General features: G+C 43.6%; 1 protein-coding gene and 1 non-coding gene across 2 annotated transcripts in view; one reads left to right on the top strand and one right to left on the bottom strand.

Annotated features, from left to right (window-relative positions):
• The window catches only part of SORCS3 (sortilin related VPS10 domain containing receptor 3), a 404518-nt gene that overhangs the window by 274250 nt on the left and 115965 nt on the right, over positions 1-14303 (top strand). The window lies entirely within an intron of this gene.
• LOC119938830 lies at positions 11059-11196 on the bottom strand. Its single transcript, XR_005454531.1, has one exon. It is a non-coding gene; the product is annotated as a small nucleolar RNA SNORA7 (small nucleolar RNA).

Genomic DNA, 14303 nt, shown 5'->3' with positions numbered 1-14303 from the left:
GGCCAGGGAAAGGACGTGGGCCAGGGGTCGATGGCGGGACAGGCTCTGTCCTCAGTGAGCTTACAATCTAGAGGTCATGTCAGTGGAGTTGACCTTAGTCCTGCTTATTGCTCTATGCTCATTGGGTTTGCTGCTGTCTGTCAGAATTATGGACACTCTTGGAGCGGTCCAAGAGTGAGCGGATATTGATCTCATTCCTTCACCAATTCCTCTCCTTTACATGGCGCTTTGCTTATCCAAATAATATAATTTCTTACATTCTATTTTCTTTTTTTTTTAACGGTATTTAAGGGCTTACTATGTGCCATGCACTGTTCTAAGCGCTGAGGTAGACGTTAGGTTGGACACAGTCCATGCCCCACACGGGGCTCATGGTCTTAATCCCCATTTTACAGATGAAGTGAAGCACAGGGAAGTTAAGTGACTCACCCAAGGTCACACAGCAGATACTTGGAGGAGCAGGGATTAGAACCAAGGTCCTTTGATTCCCAGGCCTGTGCTCTTTGGACTGGGCTGTGCTGCTTCCACAAGTGTAAAAACAGGGAGAGAGAGGGAAAAGGAGAGACAGCCCATGCTGAGCTTTTAGGAAAATCAGCATCTCTTCAAACAAAGTTAGCATTTCAGCTGAGTATTTCAGAGCTGCTTACCCATTTGCAACCACAATTTTGCAAACACAGTCATTTGCAATTGCAAGTAATGGAATTTAGACATCAACTTGATAGGCAGGATCAGATTGGGAGACCCTTTGAAAATCAGGGCACACCACAAATAATATTTAATTCAACTTTTCCTTACATATTTAAACTAGTGTGGCAATTTTAAAATCATTATGTTGAAAATTACACAGACAAGGTCAATAGGAGAGCTTTGAAAGCACACACAGTCTGCAAGCAGCATCTGAATCCTCCTTCTAAAGCCTTGACTTCTGTTTCCATGGGCTGTTCAGTTTGCCAGTTGACGTCCAGAGACATCTTAATGCAATTAGAGAAACTTAGTGGTCAGAGGACAAACTTGGTAGTCACCCGCTGTATTGAGGGAGGCAAGAGGAGAGATCTGTTATGATATCGGTGGGAGAAATCAGAGGTTGTTAGAAATCTGACTTTTGTATTTGGAATTAGGGCCAGGGAAGGCAGAGGCTTCCATAATGGTTTAGTGGATGGTTTTGCCGTGGCTTACACAGGCTGTTATGTCACTTGGCAGGAAAGAATAGATGGGATTGAGGGGATAAACAAAAGCTAAGGAAAGGCAAGATCAACACATGCATTACCTCCAGTAGCAATATTAGTAATGGTATTTATTAAGTGCTTACTGTGTGCGTAGTTACTTCCTAAGTATTGAGAGAGAACACATACGTGGGAATTAGACAGTTCATTTCCCCTGGAGGGGAGGGAGGTGGTGGCATTCACAAGCTAAATGTTCAGAAAGAGGTAGGGGTGCACCTAAGTAACAAGTGCTGGACAAGAGGAAAGTTGTGATAAGAACTAAAGATTGAGTCACTTTGACTTCAAAGGCATATTCCACTAAGGCCATTGTATAGGGGAGATGAGACATCTTGATTCTCCTCAGACCTCAGAGGTAGTGGAATCCCAATGATGATAAACTTTTCAAGGCAGCAAATTAGATTGTTCTTATTGTGGTTGAAATCTGAACCATTTTATTGGAGCATGAAGTCTGGGGTTAGAAAAAGCCAAGGATATAATGCAACCCCTTTGCAGCCAGGGGCTTAGAGAAGCTGCAATTGCTTACTGAGTTGCCACATGTCAGGTGAATAAAGGGTCTGCAGAGAGGAGGAGACCCATTTAGGTTGTGAGTTCATCCTTTTTTTTTTTCCAGACTGGAAAAGTGAACATTAGGAACTTGGGAGTCTCTGAGGAATCTGTAATTTCCCTAGATGAGTAAACTAAACTAGCTCTCTTCCTCCCTTCAAAGCCCTACTGAGAGCTCACCTCCTCCAGGAGGCCTTCCCAGACTGAACCCTTCCTTATCCTCTGCTCTTCCGCCCCTCCCCATCACCCCCACTCCCTACCTCTGCCCTACCCCCTTCCCCTCCCCACAGCACTTGCATATATTTCTACATATTTATTACTCTATTAATGATGTGTATATATCTAAAATTCTATTTATTTTGATGGTATCAACACCTGTCTACTTGTTCTGTTTTGCTGTCTGTCTCCCCCTTCTAGACCGTGAGCCCGTTGTTGAGTAGGGACTGTCTCTATATGTTGCCAAATTGTACTTTCCAAGCACTCAGTACAGTGCTCTGCACACAGTAAGGACTCAATAAATACGACTGAATGAATGAATGAATATATGAATCACAGATCAGAGGATCAGGGGATGAAGGTGTCACAGCCTTCCCTGCAGTTTGGCTCCAGGAATGTAGAATGTCTCAAATTGGCCATTACCTATAAACTCCCTTTTTGGTTCTCTCCAAATCTTGTATTAGGAATACCCAGACAATGAAATTATCCAGATGGCACTCCACTGGCGTCATCTCAGCATCATTTCATCTCCATGTCCCTTAGCATTGTGACCTCAGCTCATGCCACTGATGTGATTCTTTGGTGGCTAGTTGCTGGCGCTCAAGAAGAGCGTTGGGGGCTGCAGGCCAATCCTGGGTGACTGGTTTTGCCAGTGAAGCTCCTTAGCCGGCAAAGGGCTTCTCCCACTGTGTTGTGCCAGATGTCTTTGAGACTTGTCAGATTTTCACAGAGCATTAAAAAGGGCAAGGGCAGGAGGGGGAACAGGGACCTAGTGGCTCATGGGTTTAATCACTGGATGTGTGACTATTTACATCCAAGTCATCGCCTTGAACACAGACAAGGTTGTGTCTTTATGGGCACACTAAGCAAATGAATGCAAGAGCTTGAGGAGACATATCTGTGTCCTGAAGTACTTTCTCTCAGATTCATATATGGCTGTCTAGATTATCCACATTGATTAGCAGCTAACTGCAGTCAGAGAGACTTTGGCTATACTTAAGCAGTAACTTCTTGAGTTGCAGGGCCAACAATGGGGCACGTTATCAGAGAAGATTATGAACTTCCCATTGCTGGTATTTTTTAACAAGTGGGGTAATTATCAAGCAATGGTTCTTAACACCATGCTTCACCTATGGTAGGAACTTGTTAAATACCATTGCTCGTGTACTGAATGATTTAAGAATTCATCTTCCTAGAGGTTCAATCAATTGTATTTATTGAGCACTTACTGTGTGCAGAGCACTATACTAAGGGTGTGGGAGAGTACAGTATAACAGTGTAACAGACACATTCCCTGCCTGCAACGAGCTTACAGTACAGAGGTTGAATCAGATGCCATCTTGCAGTCCCTTGCACTTCTAGGGTTCTGTGATTTGGGTGCAAATCCATTTAGCCATCTATACTAACAACCCAGCTGCAAAATTACCTAGTTACCTAGTGGAAACAGCATGAGTCTGGGAGTCAGAGATCCTGGGTTCTAATCCTGGCTCTGCCACTTACCTGCTATGTGATCTTGGGCAAATCTTTTAACTTCTCTGTGCCTCGGTTCCCTCATCTCCAAAATGAGGATTCAGTGCCTGTTCTCCCTCCTACTTAGACTGTGAGCCCCATGTGGGGCCTGGCTATCTTGTATCTACCCCAGTGCTTAGTACAGTGCTTGGCACCTGGTAAGTGCTTAGCAAATACCACAATCATTGCCTGATTCATTGCCTGAATCATTGCATTCAGATCCTTTTGGAGAATCCATGCTCGTAAATTGGAATTGTTAATGGGGCATTTCCTATACAGAAAACAAGCAAAAGAAAAAAACTTTTCCACATTCTGCTTCACTCTCTGCTTCTAAGCACCCTTTGCCTTTTTCTCTATTAGGGGGAAAAAACCCCCCACCAACCCAGATGGACCATTGGTTTGACCCAATATGGGACTGATTATGTTTCCTATGTTTTCATGAAGATGAGGGGCATGCTGAGTTATTCCCTACCTGCCAAGGTGGCTCCTTCACATAATGCTTTTTTGCTTAGCCCTTTAAATCCCTTTGACAATAAATTGAATGATTGAGCCACAGCATTTTGTAAGTAATCTCTCCCTTTCTCTCCTTAGCCAATGTACTTCTGTTTCTGTCCAGTCAGCATATCACCTTTAAAATAGAGGGGCAGGAGAGAGGTATCTCCTGGTCCAGGAAATACTAGCAGTTTCTTTCTGAGTCAGACCATTTATAATAATAATAATAATGATGGCATTTATTAAGCATTTACTATGTAGAAAGCACTGTTCTAAGCACTGGGGGAGATACGAGGTGATCAGGTTGTCCCACGAGGGGCTCACAATCTTCATCCCCATTTTACAGATGAGGGAACTAAGGCACAGAGAAGTGAAGTGACTTGCCCAAAGTCACACAGCTGACAAGTGACGGAGCTGGGATTTGAACCCATGACCTCTGACTCCAAAGCCCGGGCTCTTTCCACTGAGCCACTCTGCTTCTCTATCTGTACAGGAATAAACCTGCCAGCTCAAGGGACTCTGGTGCAACTTCAGAGATGTCCTTTTTTAATACTCGCATTCAATTTATTTGAGTACCCCATTAATTTCTGCAGCTCCTCTTTGGAAAAGCTGAACAGATGTCAGTCCTGGAGGGTTTTGGTTTGTTGTTTGTTTGTTTTACTTGCCCCTCCTAAACCTGTCATATTTAGTCCCTTTCCAGCTTTCTCCCTGTTCCACTTTTGAGGGGATGTAGTCAAGTAATCTGGGCAGAACGGTGAAAGTTTGAGGCAGGAATTGTAGGTAGACCCCCTTGGATATTGGAGCTTCGTGTGTAAGGCCTTTTGGGTGGGTATGGGGAAACTAAAACATTCAGAAGGCAAGTCTCAGAATGAACCTGATCTATTAAAGACACTGTAGTATGCCATCAGTGCAGAGGTACTGGATGGAAAACTGGCAGAATTTAAATGGGGCAAGTGTGCAGTTCAGTCAGCAAGGAATGTGATTTGGGAAAACAGAGACTCAAAATAGAAACCTGATGCGGTTCTTGGTTTTTTTTGACCATTTTTTTTAAGGAAGAGAAACAGCTAAGCCTTGTAGGAACAGTGCAGGGTTGGGAGTTAGGAGACTTGGGTTCTAATCCCAGCTCCTCATTTGCCTGCTGTGTGACCTAGGGAAAATCACTTAACTTCTTAAATGCTAAGTACAGTACTCAGCACACAGTGAACTGCTCAATAAATATGATTGATTGATTTCTGTGTGCTTCAGTTTCCTCATCTGTAAAATGGGGGTTAAATACCTCTTTTTCCTCCCCATTGGACTGTGACCCGGATGTGAACAGTGACCATTTCTAGTCTGAGTGCACTGTACCCCAGGGCTTAGCACAATGCTCGCCACAGAGTAAACACTTTACAAATAGCACTATTATTATTGTTAATACCAGTAATAATAATGAGGTAATGAAATCAAAGAAGCCTGGCTGCTTTCTCTGCTATGTCATTTCTGCTATAATGTGCTTTCATTATGTTATTTGGATATAATACAATGGAAGAATTAGGGAACATTTTTCCCACTCAACAGGTCGGTCCTGAGTATAAAGTGATCCACAAATTGATTGACCTTAAGGAAGAAACAGTTGTTTGCATGTTTGCAATGTGAGGTGAGACTGCATTTCCAAAGCATCTACCTCAGCTTTACTGTAGTTTGCCACGTAGGACTTTGTATTTCTATTTGCTTTCTGCAACTTTTCAGTATTTACTACAATAAAATAAAAATGAGTGGCAAGGATGGAATGCATTCTGCTACTGGTGGGCATGATAATACTATCAGAATTTGCAAGAAAAACGTCAATCATTTGGTACCTTTAAACACTTTCCCCAAATGAATTAATTTCCATGCAGTCATTGGTCATGAAAACACAATTTTCCCATAATGTATGATTATACAAGACTACAACTACTGCCCTGTAGCATAAATGGCTGCATTTCAGCTGTTTTGGAAGATGGAATATAGGTGGCAAGATAGCAGATGTGAGTTTTAGCTGCTGACTCAGGAAATATGGGGTTGGGATTCAGCTGAAAAGGTATACTGAAACATGAATGCCAGTTCTGGAAATTGAAGTTCAAATGAAAAAGGCCTGCTTCTGAACAAGGAGGGAGTTACATGACCACAAAAGAAATCCTTTAAGTATTTTGGCTTTTCCAGGCACTATTCTGAGGGTACTACAGGGAAGAAAATACTTGAAGAGGGCAGGATAGTGGAGAAGATATGACTAAGTGATCCACAATATCCTCATTCATCTCTTCTGGAACCATGGAAGTCCTGAAGCAGTGTTAGTCCAGTATTGGGTTAAAGCCCATCTCCTCCGCTCAGATTCACAGCAGAGAACAGAAGAGTTACGGTCAGCTCTTCTTTCCTTCCTATCTTGAAAGAAGGGCATATTCATTTAGCAGAGTGTAATGAATTCTTTCACTCCCTGAAGCAAGCAGGGAGTTTGAAACTCCCTGAGAAGCAGCACGGCATAGTGGATAGAGCACCAGCCTGGGAGTCAGAAGGTCCTGAGTTCTGTTGTTGGCTCTGCCACCTGTTTGCTGTGTGACCTTGGACAAGTCACTTCACTTCTCTTTGCCTCAGTTACCTCATCTGTAAAATGGGGAATAAGAGTGTGAGCCCCATGTGGGTTATGGACTGTGTCCAACCTCATTACTTTGCATTTACCTCGGCACTTAGAACAGTTCCTGGCACATAATAAGGGCTTAAATTCTTCCTAAAAGCTCTTTGCGTAGGGGTCTGGCCGTGATGGGGCTGTGGAAACAATCAGTGATGTTTATTGAACCTTTACCATTTTCAGAGCACTGTTCTTAGTCCTTGGGAGAATGCAGTAGAGTTGGTAGACAGGATTCCTGCCCTCATGAGCTTACAGTTTAGTTGGATTCCATATAACAGCTGAAGGAGGCACCAGAATGGTTAACTGTAAATTTGATCACACTTGATTTTTCCCCCTCTTGATTCACTGAGTGACCTCAGGGAGCATCCAAATGAGCAGTGAGGTCAGGCTGATAACCTATGCTACCAGGTCAGCTTGCTCTTCCCCCACCTCTGATTGTCAGCCCTGGCCTGCAGAGCAAAATCCCCCAAATCTGGAAGGAGTATTCTCAGGCCAGTTAAGTCCAAACCTTGGAGGATGCCAAGGTTTAAGAATTCTAAAAAGCTGAAAGACTATTCTTAATATTATGTCCTACCAGACAAGGGATCCGGAAAAGATGGGCGGGGAGCCCAGCTGCAGAGGAACTTCCTCAGTGTTATTAATTATCTATTGCAGAATAATTTAATTACCCAGCTGTCATAAAATATTACTTGAGGTACAAAGCCCAGACTTGCTTTTAAATATACAGCTTCTTGTGTCAGAGTAGCAATTACACTGAAGTAATTCTATCTTGAGTTCTGCAAACTTGAGGTGATCACTAAAGCTGCAGGACATAAAGGAAACTCTTCTCTTACCATTGCTTGGTGGAGTGAATGAGACATCCCCTGGCTGAAACTGGTAGCCTCTGGCCCTTCAGGGAAAATACTGCTTTGCTTTGTGTTTCACAAGGCACCTGATGGTTACTTTCTCTCTGACTCCATCCTCTCACCACCCTCCCCTATTATTCACTTTCATTTCCATCTCCTAACAACCATTCATTACTTCTCCTGACATCCAATCTGAGCTTTCGCCCAAATCTCAGACTGACCATTATTTGCAGCCTGAAAACAATGGAGATAGCATGTTTTATTCTTCAGTTGTTCCTCATTGTTTTGCCCTCCCCATGTCCTGGCATCCGACTGGAACCTGAAAGGGGATTATTTATTTTAATGAATTTCCCTGATAAATTCGGCAAACTGTTTCTCACCCTTAATAATTAGATGTAATTTTAGAGTGCTTTTTGCAGTTGAGGTTTCCTCTCCTCCCTCCTAGGTTCTCATCCGGGTTCTGTGTGACCTTGGGCAAGTCACTTAACTTCTCTGTGCCTCAGTTTCCTCATTTGTTAAATGGGGATTAAATACCCACTTTCCTTCCCATTAGACTTGGAGCCACATGTGGGACAGGGACTGTTTTAAATCTGATTAGGCTGTGTGTACCCCAGCATATAATACAGTGCCTAGCACATAATAAGCACTTAAATACTATTTTTATTGTTATCAGGTTCAAGAAAGATCATTTCTGTGGTCTCAGTCCATTTAAATTCAGCTATGAGCATTTCTGTTAGGGAAATATCTAGTGCATGGCACTGAGCATTCCCCATTAGTAAGGAAGCACATCCTGTCCTTTCCCTTTCCAGAAGGTTGCCATAAATTTCACTTTAGGCTGAATTTTGATGAATAGGATCCTTGCTTGGAGCATCTTTTGGGAAAAAAAATCACAATTTAATATGTTCAAGTGCCCAAAAAAAAGATGCTTGCTCATTTATGGTCCATTTTTCCCCATCCAAAACCTCAAAAGCTTCTTTGATTTATAAAAAGAATTTGGGAAATGAATAGTCTATAATGCAAACAATTTAAAGTTTGAAAAGTAGCTGATGACAAAGCAAAGGAAAGGTACTTAAAGGATTTTTTTCCCTACAAATGTAGAAATGCAGTTGATTTGGTTGCAACCTCTGAACGTGGTTGGTACAGCCTCCCTGGTAAATATTATTTGGTTTGAAAACCCCTCCCTATCCCTGAAAACTTGATAACTTCTCATGCAGCCCCTCAGCCTGAAAAGCAGATTACAGTTGACATTTTGTTACTAATGGGCGTGAAACCCCTAAGTCACAGAAAGATACTGCTTCATGCAACCTCCCTGTTAGAACTGGCACAGATTGACACCCAGAATAGGGATAGCCCAGGCTAATGTGAATTTGGGAAGTGATAACAATTATGGTATTTTTTAAGTGCTTATTATATGCCAGGCCCTGTACTAAGCACTGGGGTGGATACAGGCAAACTGGGTTGGAAACAGTCCCTTGTCCCATGAGGGGCTCACAGTCTCAATCCCTATGTTATAGACGAGGTAACTGAGGCCCACAGAAGTGAAGTGACTTGTCCAAGGTCACACAGCAGACAAGTGGTGGAGCCGGAATTAGAACCAATGATCTTCTGATTCCCCGGTCTGTCCTCTATCCACTAGACCATGCTGCCATGGGGGCCAGAGGAGAAGGGAGCTGGGATCCAAACAGGAGGGATCCAGAAGCCAAAGCAGATTCAGGTCCAGGACCCAATCTTATAAGGATGGGTAGAGGAAAAAAAAAAATACTTTACCTTGCTGGGGTGTACTGGTGACAACCAATTTCTCAAAAAGTCTCCTCTCTAGAGGAGTCTTTTCCATGTCTAGAAGCAGGGAGAGGAACAACAACTCAGTTGACTCTAGAGGTGGGACTGTCCTCTCTGTCTTTGAGGTTTGTGCTCAGAAAGGTGTGTACAAGTGCTAACCAGGTGCCACTGGTTCCATTAAGTTAATAAATACGATGGACTCATAGACCTGTGTGTTTGTGAATCAGCCTTCTGCTGGGCACATTTCCTTCACACTTGACTTTCCGCAGCAACACCACTTTGTTGGGTAAGAGGCTTAGTGAATTTTCATAGGTTCAAGAAAATGATGAGCTCTAGAAGGATAGGTGAAGGGGATGTCATTCACATAAGAGGCACTTGGTTGGATTACAGGTGTGCCCAAGCATCCTTTCAGATCTACCAATCTTCTGGCCTACCTCTAGCCCACATCCTGCAGGCCAGAGGTGAGATTGGAATGCCCTTCCTCTTCAAAATCGTACAGACAATTACTCTCCCCAACTTCAAGGCCTTATTCTCTGTCCTCCAAAACACCTTCCCTGACTAAACCCTCTTCTTCCACTCCCTTCTACATCATCCTGACTTGCTCCCTTTATTCATCCCCACCCCCAGGCCCACAGAATTTATGTGCATATCTGTAATTTTATTTATTTATATTAATGTCTGTCTCCCCCTCTAGACTGCAAGCTCACTGTGAGCAAGGAATGTGTCTGTTGTTATATTGTATTCTCCCAAGCTGTTAGTACAGTGTCTTGCACATAGTAAGCACTCAGTAAATATGATTGACTGACTGACTGACTTTCTAGCCCGAAGGTTTTAGAACACATCTGCTCAAGGAGCTGAATGGCTCTAGTACCCAAAAGGAGTAGTGAGGAGCTTCTCGGTGTTCTTATCACCTTTTGTGAACTACAGAATGAACAGTGCAGGGCAAATTCATTTCCAGCAGGAAAGGGAATGCCCCAAGGTAGGTCTCAGTGATACGGCACCAGGGAGAGGACTCTGAAAGATGTAACGATCTTTAAGAGCCATGCATCATCCCACTCTGAGATGCCTTCCCTCCCAGTCATCTCCTGCTCTGGCTTTTGCCAAATTTCCAGGCCTCGCTGGACACAGTAGTTAGTAGATGCATCTCAAACTCCAGTTTTGAGACCCAGCTTGTTCTGGTTTTCATTTCTTTATGACCTGGGTCAGCGAGACATAGCACATCAAACAAGTCGAGTTTCCAGCTGACAGGAGGCACGGGAATCAGACTGCTCATTTTCTGCTCTATCTAGATCCCTGAGTGCGTGCCGGGGCACTGGGTGATAGCGTCAGTTTTAGCATCACCTCGTGAGGATTTGGCCCCATTCAGTAGGCTCTGGAAACTAACTGGGCATATCACTCCAGGCCCTCCTGGATTTAGCAGTGAATAGGTTTCCGGGGAAAGTCACCCAAGACAAGGTGCACTAAGGATCTCAGATAGAATTTTAGACCTGCTACCTCAGAGTAGCTTCTCTCCTTAGAAAGTATGCTGCTAGAGGGCAGGGATCATATCTACCAACTCTTTTAGATTCTCCTAAACGCTTAGTACTGTGTTCTGCATCCTTGTCTTGTCTTATGGTGTTGTTTTCTCTGATTCATAGTGACACCATGGATGCATCTCCACCTGCAACTGTTCTGGTAGTGTATCCATAGAGTTTTCTTGGTAAAAAATATGGAAGTGGTTTACCATTACCTTCTTCTGCGCTGTAAACTTAAGTCTCCGTCCTCGAGTCTCTCCCATGCTGCTGCTGCCCAGCACAGGGGAGTTCTGACTTGAAGCAGATTTCCGTCCACTCTCTAGCCACTGGCCAAGCTAGGAATGGAGTGGACATCCCTCTGCTTGACTCTCCCTCTCGTAGTCGAGACTGGTAGAGTACTGGAAACTCTCCAGGTGTGACCCCGAGAGGGGGGTTCTGCATCCAGTATGTGCTAAGTAAATACGACTAATTGATTCATCTTGTTCACCTTCACCCCAGTTGGGCTTTTACAAAAGGGAATCAAGACCACTGGGCTTTGGGAACCAACGACCCACCAGTCAAACCAGTCTGGGCAGCAACCAGACTTCACCCCAGCCAGCAAACACCCTTTCACTTTAACAGAGCAGGTGAGATATTTCTGCATTAGTTAAACAAGAATCATATGTTTACCTCAGAAGCAGCCGTTAAAGGAGATTTTTGATGAGCCTTTGATTAGTAGAATTGAACAAACCCCTCAAAAATGGCCATTTGTCAGGAATTCTATGAGGCAGAATTTATTCTCATCAAGAGAACCAATTGAAACTTCCTTCAGCAGTTTTCAGGCATTCCCAGAGCTAAATGTGCAGTGGTTTAGTTCAAGTCTGCCATCATTAAGACATATGCGAGTGAAGAGACCTGAAATAAAGAGGATGGGGGAATTACCCTATTAGCCCAACTGGAAGCTCGGAGAGAAGTTGGAAATCCTGGCCTATGTTTTTTGGTATATTGTCCTCCACAAGTTGTATCTGAAGATGGGGGAAAGTAGGGTGTCTACCTGAACTGTTGTTTAGATGCATCATTATGCCACAGCAGTCAGCCAACTGTGGCATTTTGGTTTACTCTAAATTAGAGAAAAAGTGTGGCCTAGTGGAAAGAGTCCGGGCCTGGTAGACAGGGGACCTGAGTTCTAATTCCAGCTCTGTCAATTGTCTGCTGGATGACCTTGGGCAAGTCACTTAACTGTTCAGTGCCCCAGTTTCCTCATCTGTAAAATGGGGATTCATTATCTGATCTCCCTCCTACTTAGACTGTGAGCCTCATGTAGGACAGGAACTGTGTCCAACCTGATTAACTTGTGTTTACCCCAGGGCTTGACACATAATAAGCACCTAACAAACACCATTTAAAAATAATAATAAAAAAACTCTTGTGCCTCTCCCTGTCTTCATTCTCTTTCCTCTATTTCTCTTAGCTAAAGCCAAGGTGGAGGGAACCTCGCTCTAGAAGTGAGGGAGTGCCAGTCTCAATGGAAGCGTTGCCATGAATCTGTTTGCGAGGACTTCCCACTCAGGGTTTTGAATGCGCATTAGGGTGAAGAGCTCAACCAAAGCCAGTGGTTATCCGTTCTGCTTCCAACCATAGATTAGCAGAATTTTGCCAATTAGAGAATGTTACAACCAGCTCTCTGTTTTCTTGGGTCTCTTATCCAGACCCTTTATTTTTCCTTATTGCTCTTACTCCCTACCACTTGTGCAGTTCACTGCTCTTTAGAAGGGGAAGAGAAAGGAGATACAGTTCAGACTGGTCCTTTCGTACGGAAGGCCCACAGGACTAAATTCAGTTGGCTGGCCAATCACTTTGTTTACTATTGGAAGGAGATGATTGTGGCTTAGTGGAAAGATTATGGGTTTGGGAATCAGAGGTCATAGGTTCTAATCCCGGCCCCGCCACTTGTCAGCTGTGTGGCTTTGGGCACGTCACTTCACTTCTCTGTGACTGTTACCTCATCTGTAAAATGGGGATTAAGACTATGAACCCCACGTGGGGCAATCTGATTGCCTTGCATCTACCCCAGCGCTTAGAACAGTGCTTGGCACATAGTAAGTAAGGGCTTAACAAATGCCATCATCATCGTTATTATTATTGTCATGCATGGCCTAGTGGAAGGAGAACAGGCCTGGGAATCAGGAGATGAGGTCTAGTCCCAGTGCAACTGGCCACTGTGTGACCTCGGACAAGTCACTCATCCTCCTAGAGAAGCAGCGTGGCTCAGTGGAAAGAGCACGGGCTTTGGAGTCAGTGGTCATGGGTTCAAATCCCTGCTCCACTAATTGTCAGCTGTGTGGCTTTGGGCAAGTCATTTAACTTCTCTGTGCCTCAGTTACCTCATCTGTAAAATGGGGATTAAGAGTGTGAGCCCCACATGGAACAACCTGATCACCTTGTAACGTCCCCAGTGCTTAGAACAGTGCTTTGCACATAGTAAGCGCTTAATAAATGCCATTATTATCATTATTATTATTATCCTCTTTGTGCTTCAGTTTTCTTATCTGCAAAGTGGGGAAAAGATAGTTTGTATGCACCATGTGGAACAGAAGCTGTGTTTGATCTCATCCTGTTTATATCCCAGTGCTTACTCCATAGTAAGCACTTAATAAAATGCAGTTTTACTTGAGCCATCGCCAGTTGGACTGTGCATCACATTTGACTGACCAAGCCTTACTTTTAGGCAATAGGTTAGGATGATCAATTAAGATGCAAGGGCTCTGCTGTATGCAACTATCTTTTGCTGCTTACTGAAAAGGGAGGGAAGACCACATGCAATAGGTACATCAGCAAAATTAGTTTAAAACTAGATGCATAAAAAACTCCAGGAAGATGTTGATTGGCTTTAATTTGATGCTTAATTTCTCTGCATTGCAAACCACACTCTTTAGTGGGAGGGAAGGATCCCAAGCTGTAAATAAGTAGGTCTCCGTTGGCTCTGTTTAGAAGCTCAAAAAATTAGCTGACTGTGGATTGTTGGTAACACGCTGTCTTCTCTCTGCGCACTAACCTGTCTAAGCAATTGCTTCCAAATGCTCAGAATTGGAGAGACTAGTTAAAAAAAGAAATATTGAGCTATCCAGTCCAAGCCCCTAGAGGCATTTCCTAGAGACGATCCCTAAGCCACTCAAACTGTAATTGCTCTGGGGGATCTGTCTTCTGCCACTTCCCTGTACTAATATTAGAATTTACTGAGTGTCTACTTGGTGTAGTGCATGGTCTCAGATGCTTAGGAAGTATGGAATAAAGAACGACTATGTTCTCTGCCCACAAGTGCTTTACACTTTAAAGGGGATATAGATCTAAGAAAATGATGGTATTTGTTAAGCACTTATTATGTGCCAAGCACTGTTCTAAGCGCTGGAAGTACATACAGCTAGAGGAGTCAAAATATATAATTGAATGTAGAGTTGAATAAACGTATTTACAAAAGTGCTGAGGCCCAAGGGTGGGCTGGTTGATGTTTGTATCCAGAATGATTTCTGGAAACTCAGCTGGGATGGCCAATGCTTTT

Source organism: Tachyglossus aculeatus, chromosome 16 (assembly GCF_015852505.1).
Source record: "Tachyglossus aculeatus isolate mTacAcu1 chromosome 16, mTacAcu1.pri, whole genome shotgun sequence".
NCBI classification, from domain to species: Eukaryota; Metazoa; Chordata; class Mammalia; order Monotremata; family Tachyglossidae; genus Tachyglossus; species Tachyglossus aculeatus.
The sequence above is the reverse complement of the archived record's forward strand: the minus strand, read 5'-3'. Positions and strand labels throughout refer to the sequence as shown.